The following is a 12,897-nucleotide window of genomic DNA, read 5'->3' as shown; positions in this document are numbered from 1 at the left end:
GTAAGGGTAAAAATGGGAACGGTGTGTCTCCGATAAATACAGGGCGGAGAAAAATGGTGTCACGACATTTTAACCCTGGATAGCGGATGCCATTAGGAACCAAAATTACTAATGCTGTGTAGGTCGACAACGCACCATTTTTAAACTACGGGAACTTGGCGCCACGCGTTCCGATTGGCCTTGGGATTGCTCCATTGCCGTCCGTAGGTTGACGGGCAGCGCTATGGTTGTCGGTTCACACATACAAACGTCTCTCACCCCGTCACTGCCCCATCGTGATACGCACACACGTCGAATAGGTGTTGCTGTTTGTCTCTACCTCATGCCAGAGGCATTCACAACTAAGCTTCGCTTCGGAGAACACACACGTCCACTACGGTTTAGTCATACAGTAAGCATGGCGGCACAGTATTCGTTTAAAGAGCAGCGAGATGTGGCTTTTGTTTATGGACTAGCCGACGGTAATGCGCATGAATCTCAACGGTTGTATGTGGACCGGTAACTAACAAGACGCCACCCACACCCGCAAACGTTTACAGCAATTCACCGGCGACTTGGCGAAACAGGCTCGTTATCGGGATATCATGGTGATGCTGGAAGACCTCGAACACGGCGGGATGCTGCATTTGAAGAGACTGCTTCGAGGAAACACCTACGACAAATACTAGAGCGCTTGGACACGACATGGGGGTCACTCATCATTTGGTCTGTGAAGTTTTGAGGGGTGACGGCCAGCATCCATTTAGTTTCCATCCTCTCCAAGACCTAAATCCTGTGGCGTACTATGAAGAAAGGCTAGGGTTTTGACGGAGGTTTCTGCTGCGTGTTGCAGGAGATCCCATCTTCCCCTCCATTGTGTTGTTTACCGACGAGTGCACCTTCCATCGGGATGGCCTTTGCAATACTCGAAACGTTCATTACTAGGCAAGGGGAAATCCTCAAGTCACGTACGTCCAGGGACACCAGGAACGATTTTCGCTCAACATTTGGGCAGGCATTGTGGGTGACCGTCTGATTGGCCCGGTCCGTCTACCTCCTCGACTTACGGGGCAAATTACCTTAACTTTTTGGAAGAAACTCTATCCAGTCTGCTGGAAGATGATCCCCTGGATCAAGGCTACGCATGTGGTTGCAGCATGATGGGGCGCCCGCACGTAATAGTCGTGCTGTGCGAGGATATTTAAATGAACTCTTCGACGGCCGGTTAATTGGCAGAAGTGCTCGAACTTTTTCCTGTGGGGATTCTTCAAGGTTCTAGTTCACCGACCTGGACGCGAACCACCTAGAAACGAAGAGGAATTAATGGATCGCATTCAACATGCCTCCAGTCACATCAGGGCAATGTCAGGAATCTTTGAAAGAGTTCGGCAAAACACCGTCCGGCGTTACTAAGCTTCTGTCGGGTCAGAGGTTCGCCAGTTCGAGCATACGCTTTAAGTAAACAATGTCCTAGCTACAAAAAAGGCCCTTTTCAGGCCCGACATAATTTGTAAAAGACTTTCTGTGCGCGAACTAAGAGCTGTTGACGGGTTTGTTCCCGGTAGGTCTTATCATGAAACTACAATGGATTGCAGGTAGGTTAATCACTCACCCTTCCATTGAAATTAGTAAATATTTTGTACTGCCTATGGAATTTAGAGCATTTCCTGCGAGTATGTTTGGTTTGCGTACCAAGTGTCTACATGTGGCTAAAAGATTATGTCTATTTGCTTTTGGTTTACTTGTGGTACGTGGAAATTACATACTTTCTTTCATTTAAGTTATGCTCGTACAGTAAATATGAAGTCAGTTTCCAAGAAGCTTCTTTCATTTAAACTCCTTGGCCACTAACTTCATATTTAATGTACGATCATAACTTGTATTACATGGCCGTTGCCGGCCTGTGTGGTCGAACGGTTCTAGGCGCTACAGTCTGGAGCCGCGCGACCGCTGCGGTCGCAGGTTCGAATCCTGCCTTGGGCATGAATGTGTGTGATGTCCTTAGGTTAGTTAGGTTTAAGTAGTTCTAAGTTCTAGGGGACTGATGACCTCAGAAGCTAAGTCCCATAGTGCTCAGAGCCATTTTTTGAACATGGCCGTTATACAACCGCGTGCTGCAAAGCGCAACAATATCTCCGATAACTGATGCTTTGCTAAGTTTCGTACAAAACTTTGCGTCAGAGATAACGTCCCCCATCTAGATAGTACATGTTCCATACTTTTTGAATGAATATTACATCCGATAAAGTAGTTTTGACGCAGTTGCTGTTCCGAGAGACACTGACCGTGCCTGTATAGATCTATATCCATCCAGCAATTCGCAATCGATCACACAGAAAGAGATTCTTCGCACTGTTTTCTGGCACATTTTGATGAACCATATATGTTCAACCATGCTAGGATCTTATCGACTATTTGTCAGGTTTACTCAGGTTCACTCACACTACGCCTATTATTTTTGCGTAGCCCGATTATTTGTAAGCTTTGAATTACAAAGGGCATTCAAAAAGTTCTGCAATTCGTCTCTATTTTTTTATTTTTGGCACGAGGAGAATGAAATTTTTTGTGAACATACTTGGAACATTTAGCTATATATTGAGCCTACTCAATGTAGTCTCCATCAGCTGTGACGCATCTGGCCCAACGTTCTTTGCATGATGTAAATGTACTTTGGTAAAATTCTGGGGATTGACTTTTACACCATCGCCTGACACAGGAAATAAGGTCTTTCTCACTATCAAATGTTTACGCGCAGGTGGGCCTTCAGACGATCAAAGAGGTAAAAATCGGACTGAGCCAGGCACGGACTTTAGGGAGGATGAGGAACAATTTTCCAACCCATTTTCCTGATTTTCTCCTGCTTCAGAAGGGCTGTATGGGGTTTGCCATTGTCATGGTGTAGTCTGATGAGCTGACCTTGAAACTGTGGCCTGTGGGTCTTGATGGCACGTCGCAGCTTGTCCAATGACAAACAGTAACGGTCCGGGTTAATTGTGGAGCCAGGTTCCAAAAAGTCAATGAAAATGACACCACACTGATTCCAGAAGAAGCAGGCCATCACTTTTTGGCCTGCTGTTCGTGAAAGTCCTGGTTTCTTCTTCCGAGGGGAAGCCGGATGACACCAATCCATGGACTGGGTTTTGCTCTTAGGTTCGGACAAAAACAACCATGTTTCATCCTGGATAATGACACCGCAAAAACACTATTTCTACTTTTCAGTAAAGGTCTTCATGAGACCCTCGCACACATTCTTCCTCATTGTTGTCATTTCTCTCGTCAATAATCGAGGCATCCAACGTGCACAGATTCTTCTGTACCTTAGTGACTGTACCAGTGATACCACACTACCCAATGACAAACGAGTCAATTCAGCAAGCTGTCGTGTCGTCACACATCTGTCATTTTGGATGATTTGATCAATGTTCTCCTTATTCACAGCACTCACTGCCGACGATGGTCTACCGCATCGTTCATTGTCCAGTGGAGAGAAATTACCTTCTTTAAACCTCTGCAACCACCGCTGAATACTGCTGCGATCGATTGTGTCCTCCTCATAAACAGGGAGCAACTTCCTGTGAATCGATGTGGCATAGTCATCGCAGGTCTTGAAGAGCAACTCCATCACCGACCATTGTCGCAACCTGACATATATTTCAGGGTCCATTATGGCTCACCTGTATATAAAAGAAAATACTTTTGTATACCAACTTGTAGCTAAATGTTCCAAGTATGTTCACAAAAATTTCATACTCCTCCTGAAAAAAATAAAACAATTAGAGACGACTGTCCAAAATTTTTTGAACGCCCTTTGTAACTCTGAATTACTTCGTTGCCGTCGTATTGTGTTAATGAGTCACATTGGTCATTATTGCGACTGTTATAAGGCGTAGTTTATTCATGTCAGAACTAGTTAGGTTAACTTTGTACTAACAAAACCATTTCTAAAATGAGCAGACACCATACAATTTTTTGAAGACCAATGAAGAAACATGGTACGTGCATTAGATGTCAAGATATCCTCTTAAATGCCCATTTAGGATTCAGACCGTCACTTGGTGAAGCTCGCGAGGCACCAACTGAATGGCACTGCAGTGTGAGTGGCTGCTTGCCATTATAAGCCCGGGAAGACGGATTAAAGGAGGCGTTCTCAGGCACGCCGGCCGGCGGCTGGATTTGATCCGCCGCTGTCAGGCGCGGCTTCACAGCGGCTGCAACGGCGCGGAAGGCGGCGATAAAGCGACCGTCACTTTGCTGGTAGCTGGCGGCGCCCGGCTGTCACCAGCAAACACGGCCACTTGGCACTGAGCTGGCGCTCTCCACAAAGATGGACGCGGCAAGTTGTGCCTAACAAGAGAGTTACTGTGTAACTTCAAAAGCAGATAACGACCTCACTCTACGCTCTTTCCCCACTGTAACTGGCGTCACATCTAGATAGCTATTTCTGGCATATAACGCAAGAAAAGATTTACCACGATTCTCTGCAACGGCACCAAGGTCCCGGTCTCCATTTTTGCTAATCAACGAATTTTTTTGAGGTAATTTTTTTAATGATGCTTGTTTTTCATTTAAAATTTCTGTGCTGAGAGGCCATAACAAGATGGCTGAGTGTGTTCCATTGAGAGGTGGAATGAGCCCCCACTCATATTTCTATCTTACTCTGAGTAATTCAATTTTCCTTTCTAATTGCACGCTGTGAAAAGTTGCTATTCCTTCACACGCTGACTTCCCATGCAGCGTCTCTCGTCACCCGGGTGGTCCGGTGACAGGCGGGCTCTGCTGATCTTGAAAGGGTTAAGCTGACAGGTGTGAGGGAGTCGATTGGATACTTTCCAGATGCCGACGTTGTCATAAGAGCGGGAGCGACACGCCCACAGGGGCCTGAAGGAGCGGCTGGGCTAGAGATTCCGTTACTTTGCAGAAACTTAGTGAAAACACTTTCTGGCGGGCTACCAGCGAGGTGTGGGAATGACTTGTGTTCCCAGGCAGTCTTGGCGGACAAATTCCCGCGTTTTCTGCAAAATCGTAACTGTGATTGGCTTGCTCAGGACATAGCTCCGTGACGTAGCAAAATCGGCGCAGAAATTGGCGCCAAGAATCTCCATTGGTGGAGTGGTAGTGCTTCGGCAATAGAGAGGAATTTTCCGCCGGTTTTCGAGTTGCTGATTGGAACGTTTAACCATGACCACTGTCGTGGGGGCGGGAATGTTCTGCGTTCGGCTTGTAAAGGTGCTCTAGAGAGAGTCGGCTCTCGCCTTACGGTTGGGGTAGGTTACAAGACTGAGCTCTCGCTGCTCTGGACAGCCTGCCTTCCATTGGCTGTCTAATATACTTTCATTTTTAATTGTAACTGTTTGACGAAGTTGCTGAAGTTTCGACTTCAACATAACTTTCCGAGTACAGTTGGCAATTGAGCGTTCTGCGTACAAGCAGCCTATGTTGTCCGTCTTGAGCAGTTTTGGCTAAAGTTGACTTTATCGGAGTTACTGTGTGACTTCGCTTGTCAAAATCAATCACTTTACCGTACCGTCAATGATTGTGTGGCGAGCCTTCTTCGTCTCCCTCAGAGGCGCATTTGTATTGATATGATGTCTTTAGTCTGGAACAACCAGACAAGGATAATTTGTTTCGGGCTATACTCGCGACATTATCATCACCATGACGGGACGTCGAAGCAACCAGCTATCGCTTCCGGTACGCCAGATCGTGTCCTTGCAGTTAAGAAGACAGCTTGGTAATGTATGTCCGCAGCACCGGCAGATAAGGGGATTTGCTCTGTGATAATCAGAGCTTAGCAGAGCGCGCCTGTTCCCATCTTTTCTTACGTGGTTCTGTCTTGGATGTTCATTGCCTGAGTTCTCACTACTGTAGCAGCAATTATTGTTGGGTGGGCTGGGTGTTTCTCTTAAGATTTGAGTTGCAAGGAATTGGCTCCACGTACCACTTGGTCATAAACGTCACAAGCTAGTTTATGGACAACTTCACCTTCACAACATTTATTTGAGTATCCAATTTGACGTATTGTAAATGTTTCATGTGTTTTGTTTATTATTTTGAGTTTAGTCATAATAAATCAAATTGTTATTTTGGACAGAACTTTCATTCTGTAGCTCGGTAGAGCAACCCTTTCATTTCTCACCAAGCTAATAAAACTCATTATCAAATTAATTTCTATCCAATTAAATTATTGCAGGTGCTAAACTCTTTTCTGCTTCACTTGCAGGGTCGATTAGAGTCAGTTCGCGTTTCTTCTTAATCCATGTGCAACAGCAAAAGTCTGAGTTAGAAAAGGGGGGGCTTAGAGCATCATTTCCATATGAAGATTCTAGAAGAATTTAGTGTTAAATACACTGCTAGCCCCGGCACCTCGCAACATTACAGCGATTCTGACTCTCTGTACTTCATAAATTTAAAGGAATCTATTTCAATTACTGATAGTTTAAGAAAGACGATAATGACAGGGTCGATTCAGAACAGTTACAGTTAGCGATACACAAACCACTACTTAAAAATTACTCGTTGCTGGCACTTTTAAATATGCACAGTTTAGCTATATCGCGCATGCCACTATACGATATTGATCGGTTCCCACTGAAACTCTAAATCGAACATTCGCGGCGCGGAGTATTGTATGAGAAGAGACTCAGCAACTTCATCCGAACAGTGCTGACAAGCACATCGTCTGAGCTCCACTCGACTCGACCGCGGATTTCAGACTCTGACCCCCTCTACTAAAGTGCCACAACCGAGCGCTCTCGCCAAGTAACAACGATCCCACATTAATCAGACATGTCAGCGGGTAGTGATTGCTTTGGAACTACCTCATAAAAACCAGAGGTAACTGCAACGTAAGCTCTGCGATGAAGAAAATCGATAAATTTACGATCGAACGTTAAACATATTGACAAATATGACAAGTGACGATGCAGGATTCTCACATTGCCCTTGTCGATATATAAAACTGTTCCGTGACATTTTGTCTCCGAGTGCGTGGCATATCATCGGAAGTAAAACAGCAGCTGCATCAGCAGCTAAGGAATTTACATAGCTGTATAAAGGCCACCGCCATCCGTCACGTGATGCTGGATGTGTAACTGTATCTCGTTATCAACATCGTCCTCTGTTAAAAGTAATAGATCGCAATTATCTACATCTACATCTACATGATAACTCTGCAATTCACATTTAAGTGTTTGGCATAGGGTTCATCGAACCACAATCTTATTATCTCTCTACCATTCCACTCCCGAACAGCGCGCGGGAAAAACGAACGCCTAAACCTTTCTGTTCGAGCTCTGATTTCTCTTATTTTATTTTGATGATCGTTCCTACCTATGTAGGTTGGACTCAACAAAATATTTTCGCATTCGGAAGAGAAAGTTGGTGACTGAAATTTCGTAAATGGATCTCGCCGCGACGAAAAACGTTTTGTTTTAATGACTTCCATCCCAACTCGCGTATCGTATCTGCCACACTCTCTCCCCTATTACGTGATAATACAAAACGAGCTGCCTTTTTTGCACCCTTTCGATGTCCTCCGTCAATCCCACCTGGTATGGATCCCACACCGCGCAGCGATATTCTAACACTGGACGCACTAGTGTAGTGTAAGCTGTCTCATTAGTGGACTTGTTGCATCTTCTATGTTGTGGCTAAGTCGGTATCTATATTTTCTTCTCTTCTTTTTATACTGTTATGGTCTTTATATTATCTCCAGGGCCGCTCTATGCGTACATGTGCATTTGATAATGTTCTGTCTTTACTGAAAAGGCTCTTGTCACTGAATTTTAGTCTGTGGTTTCCGTCAAAAACGTTGCGTTAACGTCGATTTGGCGGTTTGTCGCACTAGGCGCTTCCTTACCTGTTAACGCTTCTTTTTGTGGTTTGAGTGCGTGCTTGCTTACAGCTAACCGGAATCTTATTCACAACGGGATTTGCTTGTGGATGCCGTACATTCTTTGCCGTTCTCAAGCTTTCTTTTATTTCTTTCGTGTGTCTAAGGATCGTTTCACCCCATACTTGGCAAATCCTTTCCCTATGTGATCCCTAATTCTTGATAAACCTTTCCCAACCATCAGTCGTTGTTCGTAATTAATCATGGCTTTCTCTATTCTTGCACGGGGTGCTTGATGCACCTCCTTACTGGAGTAAACCATTTGTCTTGAAAACCGACAGTAGCTGATTCAGTTCATCTTGTAAATAAGCTGCTCCTGTAGGATTACAAATCGCGTCGGCAAAGTGTTGGCCAAGTGTTCGGTTGAAACGATCATTACAAAGAAGAAGAAAATAAACGAGTGCCTAAGAACGGCAAAAGACAATAAGATTACTTCTATCCAGCAAATCAAAATGTGGAACTGCACGAGTAAATAAGAAACTAGCTCGGAAGCCGATGAAGTAACAAAATCGAAAGTGTTGTACTGGTGTGGGAGGCTCGTGAGATTTGCTTACCTTATCCTAAATCAATCAGTGAAGGCACAGTGCAAATGTTCTTGCATACTGAGTGTTTCTACATTGCTCTAACACTCGCATAAAGTCCTAAGAGATGTAGACGATACCAGGTAGCTAATACTAAACTAAACTCCCACACAGGCCATGTAGGCCAAAAGGTATCGACTGGCCGCCGTGTCATCGTCAGCCCACAGGCCTCACTGGATGCGGATATGGAGGGGCACGTGGTCAGCACACCGCTCTCCCGGCCGTATGTCAGTTTCCGAGACCAGAGCCGCTACTTCTCAATCAAGTAGCTCCTCAGTTTGCCTCACACGGGCTGAGTGCCAACAGCGCTCGGCAGACCGGATGGTTACTCATCCAAGTGCTAGCCCAGCTTGAGAGCGCATAACTTCGGTGATCAGACGGGAGCCGGTCTTACCATTGCGGTAAGGCCGTTGACTAGGTAGGTAATACACCCCAGAAAAAAAAATCACAACACCAAAAAGGAGTTGTGCGAAATCAACGAAAGTTGATAGGCATGTTTCTACATCTGAAAGATGAAGTCTATTTAAATTTAGCACCAGTCGGTTAAGAGTGGCGCTAGTAGCGCCACTATGAGGATACAAATCAGGTTCGCATTAAGTACACACGGTAATGGTCGTGAGCGTTAGTTAACTTTCAGATTGGACGTGGTGAGTTGATGTTGGTCAAGAATGTCTTTAAGGAGACAAGGACGCCTTTATCAACACCTGACAGAGTTTGAATGGGATCATGTAACAGGTCTACAAGAAGCTGGATGTTCTTCCTGCGATATTTCAGAAAGACTCGGCTAGAATCTAGCCACTGCACCTGATTGCTGTCAGCTGCGGTTACGATAATGTACGGTCGCAAGAAAATCGGTTTCCTTACGGCCACGCCACGCTACCGAGAGGAAAGACTATCGTGTTTGGTTTATGTCTCTGGCTTCTCGTACTGCATCTGCAGCAGTAATTTGAGCAGCATTTGGCACCACAGTGAACTGATGCAAATCGGTTACTGTAAGGACAGCTCCGAGCCAGACGCCCTAAATCCTGCGTTCCACTGTCCGCTAATCGCCGCCATTTGCGACTTCAGTGGTGTCAACCGAGAGGTCATTGGTGGGGTTGGGGTAAGGGTGAAGGTCTGTTGTGTTTTCTGATGCCTCATTGTCAGAGATGATCGTGTGAAGTGTACGATAAGCATTAACTTCTCGGCTGTTAAAGGTCTTCAGCCCTGATACAGTCTCCACTTTACAACCACATACTAGAGCCACAGTAACCCAACCATGTGCACTAGCATCAGCATGTTGTTGTTGTTGTGGTCTTCAGTCCTGAGACTGGTTTGATGCAGCTCTCCATGCTACTCTATCCTGTGCAAGCTTCTTCATCTCCCAGTATCTACTGCAACCTACATCCTTCTGAATCTGCTTAGTGTATTCATCTCTTGGTCTCCCTCTACGATTTTTACCCTCCACACTGCCCTCCAATGCTAAATTTGTGATCCCTTGATGCCTCAAAACACGTCCTACCAACCGATCCCTTCTTCTAGTCAAGTTGTGCCACAAACTTCTCTTCTCCCCAATCCTATTCAATACCTCCTCATTAGTTACGTGATCTACCCACCTAATCTTCAGCATTCTTCTGTAGCACCACATTTCGAAAGCTTCTATTCTCTTCTTGTCCAAACTAGTTATCGTCCATGTTTCACTTCCATACATGGCTACACTCCATACAAATACTTTCAGAAACGACTTCCTGACACTTAAATCTATACTCGATGTTAACAAATTCCTCTTCTTGAGAAACGCTTTCCTTGCCATTGCCAGTCTACATTTTATATCCTCTCTACTTCGACCATCATCGGTTATTTTACTCCCTAAATAGCAAAACTCCTTTACTACTTTAAGTGTCTCATTTCCTAATCTAATTCCCTCAGCATCACCCAACTTAATTTGACTACATTCCATTCTCCTCGTTTTACTTTTGTTGATGTTCATCTTATATCCTCCTTTCAAGACACTGTCCATTCCGTTCAACTGCTCTTCCAAGTCCTTTGCTGTCTCTGACAGAATTACAATGTCATCGGCGAACCTCAAAGTTTTTACTTCTTCTCCATGAATTTTAATACCTACTCCGAATTTTTCTTTGGTTTCCTTTACTGCTTGCTCAATATACAGATTGAATAACATCGGGGAGAGGCTACAACCCTGTCTCACTCCTTTCCCAACCACTGCTTCCCTTTCATGCCCCTCGACTCTTATAACTGCCATCTGGTTTCTGTACAAACTGTAAATAGCCTTTCGCTCCCTGTATTTTACCCCTGCCACCTTCAGAATTTGAAAGAGAGTATTCCAGTTAACATTGTCAAAAGCTTTCTCTAAGTCTAGAAATGCTAGAAACGTAGGTTTGCCTTTTCTTAATCTTTCTTCTAAGATAAGTCGTAAGATCCAAACTGATCTTCCCCGAGGTCGGCTTCTACCAGTTTTTCCATTCGTCTGTAAAGAATTCGTGTTAGTATTTTGCAGCTGTGACTTATTAAACTGATAGTTCGGTAATTTTCACATCTGTCAACACCTGCTTTCTTTGGGATTGGAATTATTATATTCTTCTTGAAGTCTGAGGGTATTTCGCCTGTCTCATACATCGTGCTCACCAGATGGTAGAGTTTTGTCATGACTGGCTCTCCCGAGGCCATCAGTAGTTCAAATGGAATGTTGTCTACTCCCGGGGCCTTGTTTCGACTCAGGTCTTTCAGTGCTCTGTCGTACTCTTCACGCAGTATCGTATCTCCCATTTCGTCTTCATCTACATCCTCTTCCATTTCCATAATATTGTCCTCAAGTACATCGCCCTTGTATAAACCCTCTATATACTCCTTCCACCTTTCTGCCTTCCCTTCTTTGCTTAGAACTGGGTTGACATCTGAGCTCTTGATATTCATACAAGTGGTTCTCTTCTCTCCAAAGGTCTCTTTAATTTTCCTGTAGGCAGTATCTATCTTACCCCAAGTGAGACAAGCCTCTACATCCTTACATTTGTCCTCTAGCCATCCCTGCTTAGCCATTTTGCACTTCCTGTCGATATCATTTTTGAGACGTTTGTATTCCTTTTTGCCTGCTTCATTTACTGCATCAGCATTGGTAAGTCTAAAATTCAGTACGCATCCACAAAACACTGAAAGGACCACTAAGAATAACTTGCGCACCTACTCCGCTCTTCGTAGTAGTAGCTATATTATCAATAGCTTTATACGCTGTAAGGCGCGAACGCCTTCTCCCCCTAAAATAACGCGGCGTAAAAAGGAGTCTATCTGAGAGCCTGAAACCAACCTGTCTGCATGCTGGACGCACTGGACCTGTATCTAGAGTTACTGTCTGGGGTGCGATTTCGTGCAACAGCAGGATCACTTCCGTGGTTATCCCACTGACCCTGGCTGCAAATTAGTACGTCATTCTGGTGGTCTGGCCTGTCGAGCTGCCATTCATGAGCAGCATTCCAGGGGGTGTTTTCCAACAGGATAACGTTCGCTCACATACCGCTGTTGTAACCATCAGGCTCTGCAGAGTGCCGACATGTTGCCTTGACCTGCTCGAAGACCATATCTGTCTTCAATCGAGCACACATGGGACATCATCGGATGACGGCTCCAGCGTTATCGACAAGAAGCCTTAACCGTCCTGACAAACGAAGTGCGGCAGGCACGGAACTCAGTCATATACACTGAAATCCGGCGCCTGTACAAATCGAGGCTCGCACGTTTCCATGCTTGCATTTATTGTTCTGGCGGTTACACCGGTTGTTAATGTACCAGCAATTCAAATTTATAATGGCTTATTTCGCGCTTACATTAACCCATCATGTTTCAACGTTAATCCCTTAAATGTGTTACTTAGACATACATATTCCAGAAACTGCTTTACTGTAATTAACTGCTTTCTGGCATCGCAATTTTTTTTCCCGTCAGTGCATTTTGAACAGACCCCCACATGTGAGGACCAACCGTTTACGACCTACAGTAAAAAATACCCTCTGAAAAGCCCTGTAGATGCCGTAGATATGGTGCAAGGCGGTCTTACAACTTCGAACTTTGTTCAAAATTTTTGATAACGTTTCGGGAAGCAGGGATCTTGTAATCTATATAAAATCAATGAAAAACTGTCTACCTCGCGATGGTACTTTATTAAAATGACCGGTTTCGGCCTAGGGTTAGGCCGTATTCAGACAGCACAATCAGCTGAAGTTGACGATGCGTAGAACAGTCAGCTGATCTTAGTCACTGAACTGAGCAGTTTCGGCGACTGAGGTCAACTTCAGCTGATAGTGCTGTCTGAATATGGCCTAACCCTAGGCCGAAACCGGTCATTTTAATAAAGTACCATCGCGAGATAGATTGTTTGTCATTGATTTTGTACCGAACTTTGTCGCAAGTGATGGCAATGGTGCGAATGTTTCTGACGGGTTATGGAATCAGCGG

The 12,897-nt window shown here is 44.8% G+C and overlaps 1 protein-coding gene across 2 annotated transcripts in view; it reads right to left on the bottom strand.

The window, feature by feature from the left end:
* Positions 1-12,897, bottom strand: part of LOC126162266 (uncharacterized) — a 422,629-nt gene that overhangs the window by 105,086 nt on the left and 304,646 nt on the right. The window lies entirely within an intron of this gene.

This window comes from Schistocerca cancellata, chromosome 2 (assembly GCF_023864275.1).
Source record: "Schistocerca cancellata isolate TAMUIC-IGC-003103 chromosome 2, iqSchCanc2.1, whole genome shotgun sequence".
Classification (NCBI taxonomy): domain Eukaryota; kingdom Metazoa; phylum Arthropoda; class Insecta; order Orthoptera; family Acrididae; genus Schistocerca; species Schistocerca cancellata.
This window is presented reverse-complemented; position numbering and strand designations above follow the sequence as displayed.